The 22,189-nt window shown below is 50.6% G+C and overlaps 1 protein-coding gene and 1 long non-coding RNA gene across 2 annotated transcripts in view; one reads left to right on the top strand and one right to left on the bottom strand.

Annotated features, from left to right (window-relative positions):
- The window catches only part of LOC144828000 (fibrocystin-L-like), a 1,506,874-nt gene that overhangs the window by 173,754 nt on the left and 1,310,931 nt on the right, over positions 1 to 22,189 (top strand). The gene's annotated exons all lie outside the window — the stretch shown is intronic.
- Positions 678 to 10,550, bottom strand: LOC144828581 (uncharacterized). Its single transcript, XR_013610492.1, has 2 exons — positions 10,479 to 10,550; positions 678 to 1,098 (listed from the first exon to the last, which is right to left on the bottom strand). It is a non-coding gene; the product is annotated as an uncharacterized LOC144828581 (long non-coding RNA).

The raw sequence follows: 22,189 nt of genomic DNA, 5'->3' as shown, positions 1-22,189 counted from the left end.
GTCATCAGCCCCCCCCACCTCCTTTAATGTATCAATCTCTGCCCACAGTCCCTGCCTTTGCAACGCTAGATAAAGGAAGGTGCTGCTATGATGCAGGGACATGTCCAAATCTTTATCTGCCTCTGCAAGCACTGCTCCGTAGAGTGCCTTGAGGGCCGGCCTTGCATGATAGGGCGCTACAAACTCTGCTTTTTTTACAAATATAGACTGTCCCGTTACGAACTAAGCTCAGAGCCTTGCCGCCTCAGCATACACCCCGCAGGCCCTTGCGTCATCAGCCCCCCACCCCCTTAAATGTATCACTCTGCCCACAGTCCCTGGCTTCGCAACGCTAGTTAAAGGAAGCTGCTGCTATGATGCAGGGACATGTCCAAATCAATCTGCCTCTGCAAGCACTGCTCCGTAGAGTGCCTTGTGGGCCGGCCTTGCATGATAGGGCGCTACAAACCCCGGCTATTTTTTTACAATTATAGAGTGTCCTATTACCAACTAAGCTCAGAGCCCTACTGCCCCATACACCCAGCAGGCGCTTGCGTCATCAGCCCCTCCACCCCCTTAAATGTTTCACTCTCTGCCCACAGTCCCTGGCTTTGCAATGCTAATAGTGCCAATAACGGCCCACTCACCAGCCCGCTCGCAGCAACATGCATGTCGCAGAAATAAGCAGACAAGACAACTTTTTGTTGGAGAAAAGTAGCTGCAGGTTTATTAGCATATACACATGCCAACAAGGTGGGTTATCTTACAGACGATCCAAAGGAAAGCCACCCCTCGTGACCTACCACCTGATGGGCCAATTTGAAACGTGGCCTTAGTCAATCATTACTTAGCGGTTGTGGTGAGGAGATAGCCCCTCCCATTTCCGGTGAACCATTGGTCCACCCTCCTGCTCACGCCACCCCCCCTACGAGGGGCAGAGCATTCAAGCGACCCCCGTTGTACAGGTTTCCAACCGCCCGTAGGATAGCGGGGCGCCGTCGCAGCCCCAGGGTCCACCGCACAGACTTCCTGGGGATATTAGGCCTCAGCATCCTATTGTGCTCCTGAAGAGGGTACTCCCGGGTACCTTTCCGCCTCTGGATCGCCCTGTAACTCCGCCTGCAACACAAATGAGAAAAGATTAGAAGACATTTCCCCCCCACCCTGAAAGCACCGGGTATGCGGAAGGGAGGGAAACGGCATCAGGGTGAGGGGACAGCGGACAAAGAGGCCGCTCGGTGGGCGGGGGAGGAATATGTACTCTCCCCCGCCCACACCAGGCCGGAAGTGACGCGCGGGACCCCCCGGGGTCTCAAAGCGCTGGTCTGCCCCATGTGCCATCTTGTGGCACTACGGTGGCCGACCTCTTACTTGTGTCCCCTGTGGGGACGTGTCGGTCGGCCTGCATAGTGCCAATATCGGCCCACTCACCAGCCCGCTCGCAGCAACATGCATGTCGCAGAAATAAGCAGACAAGACAACTTTTTGTTGGAGAAAAGTAGCTGCAGGTTTATTAGCATATACACAAGCCAACAAGGTGGGTTATCTTACAGACGTCCAAAGGCAAGCCGCCCCTCGCGACCTACCACCTGATGGGCCAATTTGCAACGTGGCCTTAGCCAATCGTTGCTTAGCGATTGTGGTGAGGAGGAGTGGGAAAACCACTAATGAAATACTGTCGGGTAACAGCCTACCTGTGGACCTCGCCACGGGCCCTCCCGACGTGTTAAGCCTAGTTGTTGAAATTTGACTGTTACACTTTTCCTGCCACCTCGGGACCCTTAAAGTAAAAACAGCCAACCAGGTGGCTACTTGGGTAGAGGCTTGTTGTATCAGTCAGACCCAGCCCGGGGCCAGACTTGAAAGTCACCGTGGGGTCTCCCTGGCATAAGAATACTGCAACGGAAACCCTACGTTAATCCTTGAATAACAACCAAATGAGCCAAATGCAGCCGAACCAAGCGCCTGCGTGGGCCAGAAGAGGTGAGTTGTATCAGCCAGACCCAGCGCGGAGCCAGACTTGGTCTTAATGGGGTCAGACTGAAAGGGGGGTATGTGCGCATATACCAGGCCCAGATTTAGTGAAAATCGCACACGCCTCACCTGGGTGCGAATGGGCCTGCGTGGGAAACTGGTGAATCTGAAAACAACAAAGTGACTGTCTCGGCGTGGGCCAGGTTAAGGAGGAAAAATTGTGGCTAAAGCGAGCCCAACACATAGAAGGGCTACCCAGCGTGCATAGGCAATAGCCGGAAGATTGCCTGGAGATTCCCAACTATACCCTTGCCTCACTATATGTACCACAAAAGAAGCACTACTTCTACTGCCAGCCCCCCTGCTGGCATCGTCCATGCTTCCTCGTTGCGTCAGAATAAAAGGAGCTACTAACGCATTCAAGCGTTGCCCCGCAGAGCTAGCCGCCCCCATATATGGCTGCCAGCTTAGAACTGCCATGGGTGACAAATCATCCTGTCGGTGCACTATGAGTGAACTTGACAGACTAAGAATGACACTTTTGTGCTAAAATTAAAATCATGGAGAAGGCTCTATGAGGACCCTGGGAAGAGGGGCTGCCTTCAAGAGATATTCCTGAACTATGTGCTAAGCTATCTCCCGCCAACATAACGAGGCTCGTAGAGAGGCTCCATGGAGCAGCTGGGCCAAGGCAATAAAATAATTTCCCTATCCAGGAGGCTGCTACTAAAAGCATGTACCAAGTGACCAAAATTGTATTGTTTGGTATACTAGGAAGTGGAAAAGAAGGAGTAAGTCTCTCCCCTTGTCTGCCAGTACTAACATCTAGTACCTGTCAAGAGAAAATGCCCCATAATGCTATAGAGTGAGGACCTCTGCTCCTGCACTCGAGAGAGGCTCCCAGGAGCACTGGGCCAATGCAATGACATAAAATGCTATCCCGGGGGCAGAAACAACCATGCATGAAACGCATGGCAAGATAGTCCAATACTGGGACTTAAGGCAGGAGAAAGAGGGAACCGCCTCTCCCCTGCCGTCTACAAAACTTGTTGCAAACAACGGCTAAAGGCTATATGAAAAAGTCGACGTCCTGAATTACACAAAGTACCAAAATGATAAAGCCAGGGCAGCTACAGCCTCCCCGAGGGGCGAAACATAACTTAACCCGGCGCGGCAAACAGGCTCCTTGCCCGAAGCCAATCTGGCAGTTAGATACTTCCTATCCCCCTTGGGTTTCTCAGAGAGGTACTTGTCCCTACTCTGATTATCCTGCTCCGAGCCCAGGCAGGCAGGTATGAAAGCGTTGTTTGGACATATCAAACGATACCCGAGTGTATTTGGAAGAGAACTGTTAGACCTGGCATCTTTGGCGTGGTTTCCCCCTATCTTTTTGCCTCTACCTCCTGTATTTTTGATGCTGTGCTGGATTTCGTTTTTGCTGGTTTAGATGCTTTGGACACTCTGCCACTGCTGATCAGTGCCAGAGTGTAAGTGCTCCCTATGTAAATTGTTATTCTGATTGGATATACATGTTTGGCATATTTGTATCACCATGAAGTCCCTAGTAAAGTGCACTGGGTGTACCAGGGCTGGTGATGACAAATGCTACTAGTGGGCCTGCAGCACTGATTGTGCCACCCACATGAGTAGCCCTAAAACGGTGTCTCAGGCCTGCCACTGCAGTGCCTGTGTGCAGTTTAGAACTGCCATGTCCTCCTGGTCAGTGTCCCCACTGACCAGGCCTAACCCTTCCCTTTTCGTGCACATCAGTCACCCCTATGGAAGGCCCAAGGTACCCTCCTGGGCAGGGTGCCGTGTATGTGAAAGGTAGAGCATGTACTGGTGCAGGTAACATGTTCTGGTAGTGAATTACAGCCATTTTCGTTTTTCACTATTGTAAGGCTATCTTGCTCCATAGATTAACATGGGGGATGCTGGCTACAGTGGTTACAGCATTTCTTCCCATAGGAACAAGATTGGACATAAGTATCTAGTATCCCTGAACTCAGAATTTAATAACACTTCTTTTGGGAAAGGTTGTTTTTAAATCCTGTGTTTGAGAACAGCACTTTTAGAAAGTTGCTGTTCTCTTGTCTGACCCTTCTGTGTGCCTGGGCCGGTTTGTGTATTGACTGTCTGGTTTGAGAGTGACAGGGGCTGGGGAATTCCCCAGGAGGATGGATGAGTCAGCACTAGGCTGAATGACTGCATTTGCACTGGAGTGGTGGGAGGAGTTAGCACCTGGGCCTGAAAGGGCTGTGCCTGCCTTCCACAATGCTGGCTCCACCCCCCTGCTGGGCGGCGGAGGACCCTGCCCCTCACTCTGAAAGGAAAGAAGCAGCCAGCAAATCAAAGTACTCAGGAAACACCCAGAAATAGTTCAGACCGGGCTCAGGGCCCGCATGCACAGAGAGAACAAAGACTTTAGGGGTATAAGTACAGGACCCCTGACAACAGAAAATTAGATCATCCTGGAATCAAGAAGGAACCTCTGCCAAGGAGAAAGCTGAAACTGAAGAAGGAAGATTGTCCTGCTGTTGCTCTGCTGGACTGACCTGCTGTTGCTTTGCTGCCAAGGAGAGGGAAAGGACTTTGCTGTGTGCTGTGTCCCCTGTCTTGAAGGAATCTCCAAGGGCCTGAGAAGAGCTGGCTCCCTGTTTTGAAGTCCCAGGAACAAAAGGACTTCACCCCCAGCTTCCCTGAACTCTGCTGAGAGAGTTCTGTCCCTCCTAGAGTGCTTGATCCAGTTGTGGGGCCTCTGGAGGTTGTACCTGTACTGGGAAGCTTGAAACTAAGCTTGAGAGACTTTTGAAACTGAAAAGTGTCGCATCGCTCGCTTGCGGAGCGCATCCCCGACAGTGCGAGAAGTTTCCCGCCGCTACGAAGGTCGAGATCGTCGCAGCGCCTGACGCCGCTGCCAGAGCCGTCGCATCCTTCGTTTGCGGGACGCACCAGACTGGTGCGGGAAAGTCGAACATCGCTGCGAGTGTCGTCGCAGAGCCGGTCGTCGCTGGGTGAGATCGCCACACCGCTTGCTTGCGGACCGCATCACGTCGCTGCGAGCATCGTCGCAGAATCATCGCATCGAGGAGCTGCGTGAGAGAGGATCACCGCTGGACCACGCATCGTCGCAGCCCCTTTGAGATCGTCGCATCGTGCCTTTGCGAGAACAAACTTCCTACGGAACCTACACACCGGAATCCACACAAGTGGCCTTCCTCCCCATACAGACCGGATTCGTGCAACACGCCCTCTGCTGCAGCAGGGGCTGTCGCAAACGCCTCCGCAGGGTCTCAGGAGCAACGCATCGCTTGTTTTCCACCGCACCAGCTTCTGCTTTTGGAACTTTGTTGCAACTAAAAGGTACTGTGAGTAAACGTGACGCAACTGTGAACTTTTCACGCAACTGTGGTTTATTTTACCGCACCTTGAAGAACTTTAACGCAACCTTAAGAACTCGTTTTGAAACCATATCCTTGAACTGTGTATGTTGGATTTTTGTCGTTTTGGTCTTGTGTAGTTTAGATTAAAAATACCTTTATTTTTCTAAACTGTTGTGGAGTCAGTTTGTGGTGTTTTCACTGTGTTACTGTGAGTGTTGGTACAAATACTTTACGCATTGCCTCTGGTTAGCCTAGACTGCTCGTGCCAAGCTACCTAGAGAGTGAGCAGGGGTTATCTCAGAGGGTTATCTCCTTGACCTGACTAGAAGCAAGGGTCCCTATTTGGACAGTGGTACCTACCTCTGACAACTAGAGACCCCCAGTTCTAACAAGAACAAATCCTAGAAAACAGCCCCTACCCAGCAAGACCAGCAAACCTGTTGCTAACTTGATCGCTGGGATCAGCCCCTTACTTGTGTCCCCCAGTTGCTGTGTGGATGAACTCATTCCAAAGGAGCATGGGATGCATGAAAAGCCCAAACACCCCCATATATTACAAGAAAACGTATTACAAGTGGGACACGTGGGGTGCCATATATGCCACACTCCGCCACCACTTACGGAGAGAACACCCCAAATTATGCCTAGTAAACCCACAGAGTGCCCAGACTCAAACATGTGAGCACGCAGCTCCACCTAAGTTCCTCACAGGGTGTTGGGAAAATCAATAAATACAAATTGCATGGCAAGCAGCATGGCTACCGAATAGCTGCTGGCACTGGAGAAAACCAAGGGAACTAACCCCTGCACCCAGGCACACCTGGGGAACGCACACAGTTAGAACAGCCACTGGGCCCCCTGATAGCCCCAAGTACTACCGAAGGCATACGGTCTGCAACGCTCTCCTGAACCAAGTAAAACGTCTAATAAGCGTGTCCTATCAATGCAGCAAGCGGACCGAGAAAAGCCTAATCACTGAAGGATTCGCGTGTCCTACTAAGGTTGCCTGCTCGATGAAAGGAAGATCAATGCAGCCACTGCGGACACGAGGTACCCCTCGTAATGCACAACATCCCCTATGCCACGCGTGACCGCTAGAAAGCCGGTCTCCCCGGAAATGTGCCCCCCGGGAACAGGCACCTCAAAGCCGCCGATACTATGCCCGAGAAGCGAACGCATCAATTGGCTGGAGAAACCTTAGAGACACGTACAGCACCAGTGGAAAAATTACGCTAAAAAGACCTAGAAGCTAGGACATATTAAAAACAGACCCCACTCGGCAGAAGAGTCTGGGACACGATCCCGTTGCCCAGGAAGTACACCAGGCCCCACGCATGCTGAAGCCACTGGGCCCACCAGGTTTGGCCCCCGCGCACATGGCATGCCCTGTGTGCGGGGGCAGGGTGCAACGGACACATCATAGAATCGCTTGGGGGGGGCCTAACTGACCTAGAACACGGGCCCAGGCGAGCCCCCCCCCCGCGGGGCCCGCGAAGCGACCCCAGACACCAAGACAGAGGACACAAAGCGGGACATGTTCTTCTGGCAGGAGCCGGCACTGCACAGACAAACCGTGCACCCATACACGCAATACCAAAATGCTGCACGCTGCACCAACGAGAAAATGACCACCGCAAATGGCGAACAATGCCTGCGAAAGGCAGCTGGTAGCGCACTTACTAAACAATAAAATTGCTAGCGATACTACGCACCCGGAAGAGGCCAGTCTGGGTGCGGCCTACTGCCAACCACAACATTCTCCTCCTGCGAGGACACTTGAAAAATGTAAGAACTCTGGTATCATCTGAACAGAAGGCCAAGCTAAATAGAAAAAATTCTCCTATCTAAAGGTGTGTCCTCCTAGTGCATCCTAGTGTTTTAGGAGTAAGCCATACGAAGATAATCCTTCTCCCTGTGTTGTCCATATAGAAAACATGCATACTTCGCTTTATTCTTATAACACGCAGCTTGCTACCTCTTACATAGCTTCGCCCAAAACGCTGCCCTGTCTGGTCCAGGCAGCCTACTGAACACCAGCTAGCTGCCTGTAAAACGTACCAAAACTCGCCTCCCTTGCAGCCAGGCCCTCCAGTGGCCGCACACAGGCTGCCCTAGTCTTCTGTATCCACACGTACTACACAACCTGCCACACTGACTTCCTCGTAATGCCTACAGTAAAATGTAACCATCTGAACTGAAAGCCATACTAATCATGGTCCCTGTAAACAATTGTAAACAGCAGGGAACGCATGAAAAAGTCTGCATTGAGAGGCTACGGAAGGGAACTGTGGACTTCCACCTGCAAAGCCCGTGCCCTAACCTGAGCTCCTTTCCTGTTCGACCACTTGCACCGTCCTCAGAAAGTGGCATTCCTATCACGGAATGACCATTCCAGTCGACTAACAGCTCAGTATCTAGCGCAGCACCTGAGAGGTAGGTCCATGCGAAGTGACGGACTAATGAACCAGGAGGTAAAGTACCGGATGAATGGGTTGAGGAGCGCTACCCCAAAACAAGAACATCCGCGCCCCTGGCCGAGCTGCTAAACACCTGCCAACACTCATACTCCCCCAGCACCCAGGACTCTGCAAGCTGCCCTCCCCCACTGGTCAGTGGGGCCCTTGTACATAGCCAACAACTGAATAGTACGGTAGGAAAGAATTCGCTCCCAAGCCCAGTGGGCTCGGCGCGCAGCGTGCGCCCGCCAAACAGGCAAGGCAAACCACCCCCTGTGGCCCCTTGACCTGCTCTGCAACACGGCTGACAACTTGTCCCCGAGCAGGAGGAAGCATGTAACAAAGCGGGCTAGGAAAACGGATCCAACAACCTACCCAACTCCCAACAACACATTAGTACACTATCCTCGAACGCTTTACATGAGCAGCTAGTCTGATACACATCAGTGGGAGCAGGCAAAGAAAAGAAATATTACTCTGTACGGGGGAAAAGACACGGACCTGCCTGTGACAATTAACAGCTTAAATGTGGCTGTTACAGTCCCCCCCTCCCATAAGACTAGAACATCTAATTATTCCAAATAGTAATAATGGCAGCATAGTACGCATCTTTATTCCGCCTTCATGGCCTGCAATAGGAGAGCTCAGCCCATGGGCTGGACAGAACATAGCTCTCCCTCGGAGGTTGCTATATTCCCAGGAGCTAAACAAAACAATACAAACAGGCACCGCGCGTGCGAGGGTACAGGTGGGTCGAGGTGTGCACAAAGGTATACTGAGCCCCAGCCCATGACCCATGCTCCCTTGTGAGCTGGACCTTAGTTGAAACCCGTAAGGAGGTCGCTAACGCAGTTGAACAGGCCCCACGAAACGTAGGTTCAAGGTAGCGGATGCGCACAGTCAAACATGGGGGCACCCCTCAGCACATGAAACAAACTCCCCCCACACGCTTAACGCCCGACCCAGTGTCTGCATCTGCCTACAAAATTGCACGTTAACTCGTTCGCAGGAAACGGGGGCCTGATCCAGGGTGACCGCTGACGATGTGCATCTGCCATCCCAGGCGTCATTCAAGATGACCAGCGGTCGAGTGGCCCGCGTGACCCAATGCCCGCCTGCATGGACAAAAAGATACAGGCTGCCCAAACGCGGGCTGTGGCAAACGCCATAAAACCCTCACAACCCTGAAAAGGGGGGACCGGGGGGGGGGGGGAGGGTGGCCTCCGTGCGTGGGCGCCAATTTCACCGGAGTAAACCAGTAGTGTGCAGAGAACACCAAATCGTATCTGGCAGTGCGGGCCTAGAGCGGAGCCGAGCCTGGAACCTGCGTCCAGCAGTCGGGGCGCGGAGGTGAGCGCTCCCACCATGGGGAGCTGTAACGGAGGTGGGTTGACCCTGTGTGTGCGACCTGGCCGATCCGGCCAGTGCCCCATGCGCCTCGCAGGATGCATGGGCGCACAATGAACGACCTTGTGCGCAAAACGTAGAATCTATCCAGCTGTGAGGGAATAGTTCAAAACAATATCTACGACCTCCCTGAGAGAGATACTTAATAACTAATGGCATTCCTAACCTAGCGCGATCCCCGTCTGAGAAGAGCAAACACCGACGTGCAACAGGCGCACTACTGCCGGATGAGAGGAAGTCAGAACCGGGTTTGTTATAACTCCGGCCTGTGAAAAGCATATATGCAGACAGTCTAGGAGCCTCACAATCACAAACTGTGCAATGCCCCCCGGCTCAACATCGGCAGGCCACCCAAGTTCCCGACACATGTCGGACTCTGGCCTGACCAGGCCGCAGGCCCCCACAAAGCAGCTGTTTAAACCCTTACAGAAGCCAAGAAAATTTCCTCAACCACGCCACAGCAGCAGCCGTTTGACCAGCCCTAGCCTCCGCACAATGTTTCGGAGACCTGGACACCCTCTGCCTCCAGCACCAACATTCGACGCCCCTTGAGGCCGGACAGAGTGTCCAGACAGTCCGCTGATGCCCAGGACAATCCCAAGGAATTTCCCCCACGCACACCACACCGCCAGGCCAGGCGGGCTCAGGGACAGCATAAACCCCGAATTCCTGCCCAGCGCGACCGGCACAAAACGCGGTCGCCCAAAACAATCAAAATACCATATAGATACGGGTTGCGTGGGGGTGACGGGCGGAAATGCCCACACACTCCATACATGCCAACATTTCAGGAGAGCAAAGTGGGAGATTTAAAAAAAATCAAAAAAAAAATCGTGAGAATGGGGCTTTGAATCGGGTTACTGGCATGTATGGGCTTGTGTGCTGCTGTAGGATCGGACATTTGAAACGCAAATGCACTTTTTTTTCCTTACCTTTCAGAAGCATGGAGCATAAGCACTGGCCTGGCAGGTTGTTGGTAGTGCATGCACCCCCCACCGCCCTGGCAGCCCGGGCTGAAACAGCCCCCCCCCTGTACTTCGCAGGTCATTAAAAGACGATTCCTTTGTTAATGACGCTTTGTTGATTTTTCACACCTTCGAGAGCCCCTGCATCGCCACTCTTTGCTGGAAGAATTAGCACTTTACACAATACCAAGCCCTGTCAGCTGAAACCCCCGAGGAATCGGGTTTTTGCTTTTAGGAATCGGGAGGCGGGAGACTAGCCTTCAAATCGGTAGTCTCACGCCTGAATCGGGAGGGTTGGCATGTCTGACACTCACCAATAAAACCGTCGCCAGACCAAGGAACCACGGCGACAACAGGACGACAAACGGCGTCAGGGTGAGGGGACAGCGGACAAAGAGGCTGCTCGGTGGGCGGGGGAGGAATATATACTCTCCCCCGCCCACACCAGGCCGGAAGTGATGCGCGGGACCCTCCGGGGTCTCAAAGCGCTGGGCTGCCCCGTGTGCCATCTTGTGGCACTACGGTGGCCGCCCTCTTACTTGTGTCCCCTACGGGGACGTGTCGGTCGGCCTGCATTAGTTAAAGGAAGCAGCTGCTATGATGCAGGGACATGTCCAAATCTTTATCTGTCTCTGCAAGCACTGCTTCGTAGAGTGCCTTGAGGGCCGGCCTTGCATGATAGGGCGCTACAAACTCCGGCTTTTTTACAATTATAGACTGTCCCCTTACCACCTAACCTCAGAGCCCTGCCGCATCAGCATGCACCCCGCAGGCGCTCGTTTTACAATTATAGACTGTCCCATTACCAACTAAGCTCAGAGCCCTGCCGCCTCAGCATACACCCCGCAGGCGCTTGCGTCATCAGCCCCCCCACCCCTTAAATGTATCACTCTCTGCCCACAGTCCCTGGCTTCGCAACGCTAGTTAATGGAAGCTGCTGCTATGATGCAGGGACATGTCCAAATCTTTATCTGTCTCTGCAAGCACTGCTCCGTAGAGTGCCTTGAGGGTCGCCCTTGCATGATAGGGCGCTACAATCTCCTGCTTTTTTACAATTATAGACTGTCCCATTACCACCTAAGCTCAGAGCCCTGCCGCATCAGCATACACCCCGCAGGCGCTTGTGTCATCAGCCCCCCCCACCCCTTAAATGTATCACTCTCTGCCCACAGTCCCTGGATTCGCAACGCTAGTTAATGGAAGCTGCTGCTATGATGCAGGGACATGTCCAAATCTTTATCTGTCTCTGCAAGCACTGCTCCGTAGAGTGCCTTGAGGGTCGCCCTTGCATGATAGGGCGCTACAAACTCCGGCTTTTTTACAATTATAGACTGTCCCATTACCACCTAAGCTCAGAGCCCTGCCGCATCAGCATACACCCCGCAGGCGCTTGCGTCATCAGCCCCCCCACCCCTTAAATGTATCACTCTCTGCCCACAGTCCCTGGCTTCGCAACGCTAGTTAATGGAAGCTGCTGCTATGATGCAGGGACATGTCCAAATCTTTATCTGCCTCTGCAAGCACTGCTCCGTAGAGTGCCTTGAGGGTCGCCCTTGCATGATAGGGCGCTACAAACTCCGGCTTTTTTACAATTATAGACTGTCTCATTACCACCTAAGCTCAGAGCACTGCCGCATCAGCATAGGCGCTCGTTTTACAATTATAGACTGTCCCATTACCACCTAAGCTCAGAGCCCTGCCACCTCAGCATACACCCCGCAGCCGCTTGCGTCATCAGCCCCCCCACCCCCTTTAATGTATCACTCTCTGCCCACAGTCCCTGGCTTCACAACGGTAGATACAGGAAGCTGCTGCTACTATGCAGGGACATGTCCAAATCTTTATCTGCCTCTGCAAGCACTGCTCCGAGAGAGCCTTGAGGGCCGGCCTTGCATGATAGGGCGCTACAAACTCTGTTTTTTTAGGTCGAGCTATTTATAGCTCTGAACTATTACAGTTGAAACAAACTCTTTGACCAAGATACAATCGCCGAACTCTTTCTGTAACACCCATCCCCATATGCTCCTTCCCTCCCTCCCACACGCTCGCTCCCCCGCCCCCCCAACAGGCTCTTGAAGCGCGACGCTTCACCAGCGCTTCACTCCCACTCGCTCACTCCCCCGCCCCCCTCCGACTTGTTTTCATTAGTTCTGTCGAACAACTGTACGCTTCCTCCCGCCCCCCAGTAACCTTGCCCAGGCCTTTTGTGAACACTCTTGTACTCCCCTTAATTGGGATCAGTTTAATGATTTACCGATCTCCCAGGGCACCCACGAAATAATTTGCTTCTCAATGCAGACCCATTTGATCTTTGGCCCCATACAATCGCCGAACTCTTTCTGTAAAGTCTCTTTCTGTCCAGAGAGCCTCTTTCTCTAGAAAGCCGAATTTAGTATTCTGTCCCTCTTAGTCGTTGGTCTCTTTCGGACGGTCCCACTTAAGTCATTTCCTGCTCATTATGGGGCCCCGTAATTCGTGGTCTGTTGCTGGAGGGCTTTATTCACTGTTTGGCCTCTGACTTCCAATCCCCATTCACTCTTTGGCCTCTCTGCGGACGGGAGGTATTGAGATTATCAGCCCTCACGCCCAGACATGCCAACCCTCCCGATTCAGGCGTGAGACTACCGATTTGAAGGCTAGTCTCCCGCCTCCCGATTCCTGAAAGCAAAAACCCGATTCCTCGGGGGTTTCAGCTGACAGGGCTTGGTAGGTATTGTGAAACATGCTAATTCTTCCAGCAATAGTCAAGAGTAGCAGGCAGGGGCTCTAGAAGGACTGAAAAACCAACAATGCCTCATTAACAAGCGAATGGGCTTTTAAAGATCTATGAAGTACTCGGGGGCGGCTGTGTGTGTGCCCGGGAAGCTGTTATGGCGGGGGTTGGGGAGAGGTAGGGGGTATATACTGACAGTAACCTGCCAGGCCAGTGTTCAACACTTGCATCACCCTCTCTCTGCCTGTCATGGGCTTCTAAACAGCAGCACACTTCCAAAGCTTATACATGACGGTAACCCGATTAAAGGCCCCATTCTCCCGATTTTTTTTTTTAAATCTCCCACTTTGCTCTTCTGAAATGTTGGCATGTATGCTCACGCCTATCCAATAATTTGTCTCTTACTTAAGGGTCAGCTCTAGAGAAAAGTTTCCCGCTTTAAGCTCCCTGCCCTTCACCTTCCTTGATGTCACAGAAAAAGAGGGCATGTGAAGTAAAAAAGCATTTGATTCTCAACGTTTTTCATGCTTTTGTCTTCCCTCTGGGTGGAAAGTGCCTTATGTTTGGTCCAGTTCATTAATTTATTGACTCATACATGAAGGCACTCAGTCACCAAAAGAACTGTTGTGCCATTTATTACCCTCAATACTATACCCCATAAGCTACCTCCGAGGGGTTCGACCATTTGAGTTGGCCTTTCAAGAGAAAACACCCAGTTTTAAATGCTGCCTCCCCCCGACTCCCTCCCCCAAGCATAATGTAAATTCATTGACCACCAGTCAATGCGCTTTTATGACCGGTTCACTTTAAAAGCCAACTTCCCCGCGCACGTATACTTTAAAAGCCTTAGCCGAAATGTGCTTTTCTATCTACTTTGCTTTCAAAGTATTCCATTTTGCTTTGAAAGCCTTAGCACAGCTTTTTATTTAAATGTCATTTTGGGGTGAGGGGGATTCTCCTACGTTAATTATTCACTCCTGCAACGGCTTTTTATTTATTGGGAATAAAACACATTCAGAGACAAAGCCGTGCGCGAGTCAAACAAAACTGGAAATAGGTCATGTGCTTGGGAATATTGCCATTCGCCCAATGTTTGTTAAATGGATGCTTTTTAAAAACGAACACTCCCTGTGTTCCTGCAGCAAGGTAGGAAACCCTTTATTTAGTGTTTATAGTTAAAAAAATGCAGACAGCGCTGCTTGGTAGCACTTACATTCAAATTCTACTCTAAGAAGTGTTAGAAGGAAACAGACGAGGTGCCACTGTGGCAGAAGGCAGACAGAGCCATCCTCTTTAATTCCGGTTTCCCCTCCGCAGGGCATTTACCACTGTGTTGTTGAAGTCCCGTAATTTTGGCATATGGGTGAACGCCTGCAAAATGGACGACTCAAAAATGGAGGCATTCAAAATCTAACAAAAATTGTAAAGGGATTTATTTTTGGGGTAACGTGGACACGGATATGATTTCATTTGTGTTTTTGTTTTACTGTGACTGTTTTAACATCTCTTTTTTTTATAATTACATTGTGCTCTCTCTGGTGTTTTTGGATTGTTCGTATTATTGCCTCGTTTTTTTCACCTTTTATTGCTATTTGTGTAATATTGTTCTTTACAGCCTAATTAACTATAAATGTAGCGCTATTGGGTCCGTTTTTTTATTTGCTTTATTTGTTGATGCACAGGACAAAGACAAATGCTTGTAACTAAGACAAATTCCAAACATAGACGTGCATGAGTGAATCGAAAATGGTAATATTTCCAAGCGCACTCCACACGCAACCTGGTTTTGTTTGCTTGTATTCAGATAAAAGTCCAAGGTAATATTAGCAGTGTGCTCCCACTTTGGATTCAAAGCCTTCCACAACAATAGCAAGTCAAGTCAAGTCAAGTCGTTCTTTATTACGGCCAACATGGCCCGGTAAGTGCAAAGAAAGTAAATTACAACAGTATTAAAATGGCATATTAAAATCCACACTAATAAAAACAATGATCAAATCCTGTATAAAAATTTCATGTTTGAGTAGATTCCATCATACATCGTCAAGTAGCTGCCATGTTTTTTAAACTATCAGGCAATTCCATTCTCCCCATGTTCTTATCAATGGTAAGCCATAAGAGTTCATAGAGAAAGAATAAAGTGCATAGTGCATTAACCGGTCTATCTTTACACTCCTACAACAATCCTTTCTACTTTTCCTACCCATAAAGTAACATACGAATTTGCGCAGCTTGGAATGTGGTGCATCATAAATTTTAAATACAAGGGGGAAACTCTGTCACATACTTGTGCATAGGTTGAAAGACAATTCATATCTATTGTTGGCATGAGAGGGCCCTTCTTGTACACCACATTGAGAAAAGGAACCCTGCTACACAATAAACAATTGGGGTCCTGGTGTCAGTTTTCAAGATCCTAAAAGTTTCTATGCATCTTCTACTACCGAAATTTCTACAAATCTGAACAAGCCATCTCTTTCTTACTTTGTTGTAGCCCGGGCACTCAAAAAAGACATGAAGTTCAGTTTCATCGGAATTATTACAGACAGGGCACCTGACCTCGTTCTGCGCTTTCCATTTAGCAGTCACACAGTGTAAGGGCAGGACTCCAAATCTGAATTGTAGAAACAACTTCCTGGCTGCCGTGGGCTTAATAAGATCGATAGCCCTTTCAAAGGCTGGGGTGGTCTTAATTTCCAGAAAGGATTGAGAAGATTTGCACAGATTAGGATCAGGACATTCTGTAATCCATGTAAACAGACTTTAGGTAATTCTTTGTGACGCGGAGGCATGATGCTTCCGGGTCAGACCAACAGTCCCCCATCCTCATACTAGTTAGCAGGTGCTTTATATGAGCAAACCAGGGGAGCTTTACTGCACTACTAATAGCTAGCACGTCCATCAGTTCCTCTCTATATATTAGAAGCTCCTGGGTCGACCATAGACATCGCCAATATAAGAGTGGTCTGAGGCATAGAACTGCCTCCATCTCCATCAGTCCCAGATCTAATCGGAGGGGAACTAAGGGAGTGCTGCGCGGCAACCTGAAAAGGTTCCTAATGAAGCCGTTCTCAGACTGGATTAGGGTTACAGGCCTGCAGTGGCCCCAAAGTTCTGCTCCATAAAGAGCGCCCCCACATGCCTGTACTTTGTAAATTTCCAGTGCCGGGCTAACTGCACTCCTACTTGAGTTGTTAAATACCTTCATTATTCCCCCGGTTGATTGGGCTAGCTTTAAGGATGCTTTCCCTATGTGAGCCCCCCAGTCCATAGTGTCTGTAATTGTAATTCCTAGATACACAAAAGATGTTACTATTTCTAGGGGTTCCTTTTTTAAAATGGGGTTAGGACGTGTGCCCTTTGGCTTACTAAAAACCATAAATGTAGTTTTCTGGAGGTTGATCTCAAGCCCTCTCTCCTCACAGAACAACTGAAAACTGTCCAACACCCTTTGGATCCCCATGGGAGATTTCGATACTAAAAGCGTATCGTCCGCAAACATCATTGCTGAAATTCTTCTCCCTGCTAGTTTAGGGGCATCTAAGTCTTTCACTTTTGACAGGACATTTATCAAGTCGTTTATGTAAAGGCTAAACAGCGTTGGGGCGAGTACGCAACCCTGGCGCACACCTCGTTTAATCGGAATGGGGGCCGATAGTCCACCGTCTATGCCGAATCGTATTTGTGCAAAGTTATTTTCGTGCAATCGCTGGATGAGATGAATAAGATACACCGGGGCTCCTAGGTCAAGTAAAACGGACCATAGTTTAGCCCTTGGGACCAGGTCAAAGGCTGACCTGAGATCCACAAATATCAGGTACAGACTGCCCCTCTCAAGACGAACCGTCTTCCAGTGGAGCAGTTGCAGTCTAAGGACCTGTCCTAAAGTTGATAATTTCTCCCTAAACCCAGCCTGGAGTGAGGAGAGAATACTTTCGTTATCCATCCAAGCTTGAAGTCTTAATAATAAGATTCGCGCAAATATTTTTTGTGAGATTTCGATCAGACTAATGGGTCTGTAATTACCCGGCAATAAGGGGGAACCCTTTTTATAAATGGGGATTATTTCTGCCCCAGTCCAACTTGGGGGGATCTTCATCCCTGCCATGATTGCGTTGAAAGCAACCCAAATGTACGGAGCCCAAACGCTTGGTTCACTCCTATAAAGGTCCCCCGGGATTTTATCTAAGCCGGGAGCTTTGCCAGGGGCAATTCTCTCTATCGCAGCTTTTACTTCTGCAAAGATATAGTGGGCATACATGCAACCTCCAGCTGATTGACAGGTAGAAAAGGCTTGTTGCTCTCTGGGTCCTTGTATAGTGATTCGAAATGGTCCCGCCAGATCTCTTCTCCCAGAGTGGGTTCTAATGCTGTCCTTGGAGCTGTGGTCCCAAAATTAACGATACCCCAAAAGGATCGCATATCCCTCTCCCCAAGGTATGTTTTAGCAGCTCCCATTTTTCCAGCTCCCATCTTTGTTTGGCTGTATGAACCGTCTCTTTGTATACCCTTCTTCGCACTATAATAGCGGGATGATTATTTGATTTAATTGCTGCCAAAAGTGAACCTTTGGCCTTACGGCAAGTAGAATTAAACCACTCATGGGGTATAGGTCCAGATATTTTACTACGTTTGCTGGGGAAAAGGAATTCAGATACTGTTTTTTAAAATTTTTCAAGGTTTAAGCCAATCGCCTCTTTGTCCATGCAATCCTTATTAGGATTGCATAGATTGGAGGCTTCCAAAAAAACAGGTAAAAGAGCATCATATAGGGAGCCCAGATTTTCCTGCTTTGTGGCAAAGATGGCCCACCGGCACGTCTCCGACAGTTGGTTAATGTTAATTCTCGAGCACTTTGGTCGACCACACCCTGATCGATTTTAGGGATAAATGGGTGGATCTCAATTGTTAAAGCATCGTGGTCACTATCAATGCGGGGAGTGATTTTAAAGTCGACCATCCTGTCCCAGTGGTTTGAATTTAATAAAATATAGTCCAGTATGGACCCTCTATCTTTACCATGAAACGTGTGGGCAGATGAAGTAGGAGAGGAGGATCTCCCGTTACATGCTCTCATTGAGAAATTTAAGATGAGACGATTCATCTGAATTACCAGAGGTGTCCATTTGGTTACAGTTGGGCAGTCCGACTCGGGGATTCCAATGAGGATGTCTTCCTCACAAATTGCATCACAATCCAGCCCTTCTAAGGGCTCGAATTGGCAGTTGAAGTCCCCGCCCAGTATGATCATATTTTTTGGGGGGAATGGAGGACAATACAGAGCCAAGTTCCTCAAGGGTGACCGACTCATTGCCCTTCAGAGTGGGTCTTGAATAGATGTTAATTAACATGATGGGGCAGTGATGAGGAAACTCCAACTGTACACATAGAATATCCCTAGATAGAGTTTCTATTTGTGTTACTTTACATCCAAGGTGCACACCCACCCAAATAATCAGTCCCCCTGAGGGTCTTCCGACTCCCGCATAAGTGGCCAATATGTGGTATGAGGCGAATCCTTGTACACTAACTTCTCTCCTGGGCCAAGTCTCCTGGAATATACAGATGTCGTGTTCAACTATAAACGCTCTCCATTCGGGGTGATCTAATTTGCTGTTTATCCCTGCTACGTTCCATGAAAGTATTTTGGTAATTTCTGTGTTTGCAATAATTACTTTAGGTTCCTCTATATTCTGTGGGACCCGATTCCCTGAGTCAGCACTTACGTTAAACTTAGCCGGCTCAGTATTCCTCATGCCTTGTGAGCTAGATAGGTCCACTGACAGCTCTCCTTAATCACAGCATTACTCAGCACCACAGCATTAATCATGGCCACCACAGCATTACTCAGGGCCACCACAGCCTTACTCAGGGCCACCACAGCATCACTCAGGGCCACAACAGCATCACTCGGGCCACCACAGCATCACTCAGTGTCACAAAAAAATTACTCAGTGACACCACAGCATCACTAAAGGCCTAAAACAGCATCACTCAGGGCCAAAAACTGCACCACTCAGGGTCACCACAGTATTTCTCAGGGCCATAAAAAACATCACTCAGCACCAGCACAGCATCACTCAACGCCACCACAGCAGCAACAAAGCATCACTCAGTACCACAACAATATCACTCGCCGCAAACAATGCAACACTCACCACCGCCACAGCTTCACTCAGCACAACCACAGCATCACACACCATCACCACAGCATCACACACCATCACCACAGCATAACTCTGCACCACCACAGCATCATTCTGCACCACCACAGCTTCACTCAGCACCACCACAGCTTCACTCAGCACCACCACAGCATCACTCAGCACCACCACAGCATCACTCTGCTCCACCACAGCATCACTCGGGGCCACCACAGCATCACCCAGAGCCTCCACCGCATCACTCAGCGCCACCATAGCATCACTCAGCGCCACCACAGCATCACTCGGTGCTACCACAGCATCACTCATCGCAGCCACATCTTCAATCAGCGCAGCCGCAGCTTCACTCAGCGCAACCGCAGCTTCACTCAGCGCAACCGCAGCTTCACTCAGCGCAACCGCAGCTTCACTCAGCGCAACCGCAGCTTCACTCAGCGCAACCGCAGCTTCACTCAGCGCAACCACAGCTTCACTCAGCGAAGCCACAGCTTCACTCACCGCCACCACAGCATCACTCTGCACCACCACAGCATCACTCCCCATCACCACAGCTTCACTCACTGCCACCACAGCTTCACTCACCGCCACCACAGCTTCACTCACCGCCACCACAGCATCACTCACCGTCACCACAGCATCACTCACCGCCACCACAGCATCACTCACCGCAACCACAGCATCTCTCACCGCCACCACAGCATCACTCTGCACCACCACAGCATCACTCTGCACCACCACAGCATCACTCTGCACCACCACAGCATCACTCTGAACCACGACTCAGTACCACAACAGTATCACTCGCCACAAACAATGCAACACTCACCACCACCACAGCTTCACTCAGCGCAACCACAGCACCACTCAACACCACAGAACCACTCAACACCACAGCACCACTCAATGCCACAGCACCACTCAATGCCACAGCACCACTCAACGCCACAGCATCACTCGGGCCACCACAGCATCACTCAGTGTCACAACAAAATTACTCAGTGACACCACAGCATCACTAAAGGCCAAAAACAGCATCACTCAGGGCCAAAAACTGCACCACTCAGGGTCACCACAGTATTACTCAGGGCCATAAAAAACATCACTCAGCACCAGCACAGCATCACTCAACGCCACCACAGCAGCAACAAAGCATCACTCAGTACCACAACAATATCACTCGCCACAAACAATGCAACACTCACCACCGCCACAGCTTCACTCAGCGCAACCACAGCATCACACACCATCACCACAGCATCACTCTGCACCACCACAGCATCATTCTGCACCACCACAGCTTCACTCAGCACCACCACAGCATCACTCTGCACCACCACAGCATCACTCAGAGCCTCCACCGCATCACTCAGCGCCACCACAGCATCACTCGGGGCCACCGCAGCATCACTCGGGGCCACCGCAGCATCACTCGGGGCTACCACAGCATCACACTGCAGCCACAGCTTCACTCAGCGCAGCCACAGCTTCACTCAGCGCAGCCACAGCTTCACTCAGCGCAACCGCAGCTTCACTCAGCGCAACCGCAGCTTCACTCAGCGCAACCGCAGCTTCACTCAGCGCAACCGCAGCTTCACTCAGCGCAACCGCAGCTTAACTCAGCGCAACCACAGCTTCACTCACCGCCACTACAGCATCACTCTGCACCACCACAGCATCACTCCCCACCACCACAGCTTCACTCACTGCCACCACAGCTTCACTCACCGCCACCACAGCATCACTCACCGCCACCACAGCATCACTCACCGCCACCACAGCATCACTCACCGCCACCACAGCATCACTCACCGCCACCACAGCATCTCTCACCGCCACCACAGCATCACTCTGCACCACCACAGCATCACTCTGCACCACCACAGCATCACTCTGCACCACCACAGCATCACTCTGCACCACCAGAGCAACACTCAACACCACCACAGCATCACTCTGGACCAACACATCATCACTCTGCACCACCACTCAGTACCACAACAGTATCACTCGCCACAACAATGCAACACTCACCACCACCACAGCTTTTCTCAGCGCAACCACAAAATCACTCAGCACCACTCAACGCCACAGCACCACTCAACACCACAGAACCACTCAACACCACAGCACCACTCAATGCCACAGCACCACTCAACGCCACAGCATTACTCAGCATCACTCAGCGCCACAGAATTACTCAGCCTTTGATACCCTTTCTCCCTCAGTGCTAACATCTCGCCTGAGGGAGATTGGGGTTCAGGGGGAGGCATTAGCTCTACTCACCTCTTTCCTCGACAAGCGAGAGCAAAGAGTGAAGCTGGGTAAGTTTCTATCTCCATCCCTGTCTGTGCAATGTGGGGTCCCTCAGGGGTCGGCGTTAAGTCCGACCCTTTTTAACATCTATGTGACCCCCCTTGCCAGACTAATTAGATCTTTTGGGATGGAGGTAGTTTCCTATGCGGATGACACCCAGATCCTCGTCTCTCTCTCCCAGTCAGTTACTCCGACTGCCTCCAACTTTAGATCTTGCGTGGAGGCTGTCGGACAGTGGATGATTCACAATTCGCTGAAACTGAATGGGGAGAAGACCGAGGTGATGGTGTTCGGAGGTAAGGAGGAGGTATGGTCAGCTGATTGGTGGCCGGATTCACTTGGAGCATGTCCTGTCCCTATGGCATCTGCTAAAAATCTTGGGGTAGTGATCGATCCTACCCTCAGTATGTGTCAACAGGTAAACAGGACTATTTCCACCTGCTGGGGCGTTCTTCGCATACTGAGGAGGATTAGGCACTATCTTTCGCAGCAAGCTAGGAAACAACTGGCAGTTGCTCTAGTGGGCTCTCGTCTGGATTATTGCAATGCGCTGTATGCTGGACTGAATAAAAGCCTGCTGCAGCGCTTGCAGGTAGTCCAGAATGCAGCGGCTAGGTTCGCCCTGGACCTACCTCGGGGCACCTCGGCCACTCTGGCCAGGAAACGGTTTCATTGGCTCCCCATGGAGGATCGTATCCTGTTTAAAACCCTGTGTTTGATCTATAGGGCTCTAGCAAGAAACAGCCTTATAGGAATTGGATCCATCTTGTCCTGTTACAGTCCTTGCAGGAACTTACGTTCCTCTAACAAGGCTCTTCTATCAGTCCCGCGTATCCGA

Source organism: Lissotriton helveticus, chromosome 4_1 (assembly GCF_964261635.1).
Source record: "Lissotriton helveticus chromosome 4_1, aLisHel1.1, whole genome shotgun sequence".
NCBI classification, from domain to species: Eukaryota; Metazoa; Chordata; class Amphibia; order Caudata; family Salamandridae; genus Lissotriton; species Lissotriton helveticus.
This window is presented reverse-complemented; position numbering and strand designations above follow the sequence as displayed.